This window comes from Rhinopithecus bieti, unplaced genomic scaffold, assembly GCF_001698545.2.
Source record: "Rhinopithecus bieti isolate Rb0 unplaced genomic scaffold, ASM169854v2 scaffold_8307, whole genome shotgun sequence".
Classification (NCBI taxonomy): domain Eukaryota; kingdom Metazoa; phylum Chordata; class Mammalia; order Primates; family Cercopithecidae; genus Rhinopithecus; species Rhinopithecus bieti.
The window spans coordinates 1,956,828-1,958,831 of record NW_016806443.1 but is presented as its reverse complement, the minus strand read 5'-3'; positions in this window follow the sequence as shown (position 1 = coordinate 1,958,831).

The following is a 2,004-nucleotide window of genomic DNA, read 5'->3' as shown; positions in this document are numbered from 1 at the left end:
TTGGGGAAATCCATTCAGTCTTTCACTGTTTATATAATTTTACTTGCTTTTGTTGTTGTTGTTTTTGGCATATACATTTCACAAGTTGAGAAAGTTCTCTTCCAACTTTGCTGACATTTTAACTTTGATGAATGTTGAAAGCTGTTAAATGTTTTCCTTCCATCTACTGAGATGATCAAACTTTTCTTTCTATTTATGTTGATTTGGTAAATTACATTGAATAATTTTCAAATGTTGAACCAATCTTAGATTCCCATAAACATACTATATGTTCTGTTTCTTGTTGCTTGATTTCTCTTTCTTCCTGATAGCATTTGGAGTGATTTTGTATCATAAGAGTTTATTTAATCTCCGTTTCTAGGTTATTATTCATACCTCTTTAAAAATTTAATTTGTACCCTAAAGTTTACAATATGCATCTTTAATTAATTTTAATATTGATTTGAATATTATATGGTTTTGCATGTAGTTTAAGATTCTTACAGATCATTTTGCAGCTTATACATGTGATGACTGGGTTTTTTAACTCATATGTGAGATGTGCCTTTCTTACATCTTATTATGACATTAGTACATTAGCCATTTGATATGAGAAAACTTTTAAAAAGAGAAAAGAAAAAAATCCAGAATTTTACAGATCACGGTAGAATTCTCTCTCCTATTTTGTGCTATTTTGTCATCTATGCTATTTTACATACTTATGAACTTAAAATACATGTAAGTAACTTTTTTACATGTTAGGCAGTAAAATTTCTTTTATAGGCCAGGCATGGGGGCTCACACCTGCAATGCCAGCACTTTTGGAGGCCAAGGCAGGAGGCTCATTTGAGCCCAGGAGTTCAAGACCAGACTGGGCAACAAAGCAAGATTCTGTCTCTACAAAAGAGAAAAAAATTAAAAACAAAATGAGTCAGGTATTCTGGTGCATTCCTGTAGACTCAGCTACTCGGGAGGCAGGAAGAATACTTGAGACTGGGAGTTCAAAGCTGCAGTGAGCTGCAATCATGCCACTGCACTTCAGCCTGGGCACCAGAGTGAGACACTGTCTCTAAAAACAATTAAAATATATATTATATATAAAATAAACAATAACAAAATATATTTTACAGCAATTAATGCATTTTAGAATGTCTTTTATATTTACCTTTATAACTAATCATTTCCAGAAATTTTTATTTCTTTGTACAGATCTACATTTTTTTGATCATGCTGATTTTTTTTCTTTATTTCTTCTAAAAAAGAAAAAAAGCAGGATACATGTACAGAACGTCCAGGTTTTTAAAACAGACATACTTGTGCCATGGTGGTTTACTGCACCTATTGACCCCCCCTCTAAGTTCCCTCCCCTCACCCTGTCACCCCCTACCAGAACCTGGTGTGTGTTGTTCCCCTCTCTGTGTCCATGTGTTCTCATTGCTCAACTCCCACTTATGAATGAGAATATGTGGTGTTTGGTTTTCTGTTCCTCTGTTAGTTTGCTGACATATCTAAATTTTTTTCTGATATATTCTGGTCTTCCTGAGGCCATTTTATTTTTTTATTTATTTTTTATTATACTTTAAGTTCTAGGGTACATGTGCATAACGTGCAGGTTTGTTACATAGGTATATTTGTGCCATGTTGGTGTGCTGCACCCATCAACTCGTCAGCACCCATCAATTCATCATTTATATCATGTATAACTCCCCAATGCAATCCCTCCCCCCTCCCCCCTCCGCATGATAGGCCCCAGTGTGTGATGTTCCCCTTCCTGAGTCCAAGTGATCTCATTGTTCAGTTCCCACCTATGAGTGAGAACATGTGGTGTTTGGTTTTCTGTTCTTGTGATAGTTTGCTAAGAATGATGGTTTCCAGCTGCATCCATGTCCCTACAAAGGACGCAAACTCATCCTTTTTTATGGCTGCATAGTATTCCATGGTGTATATGTGCCACATTTTCTTAATCCAGTCTGTCACAGATGGACATTTGGGTTGATTCCAAGTCTTTGCTATTGTGAATAGTGC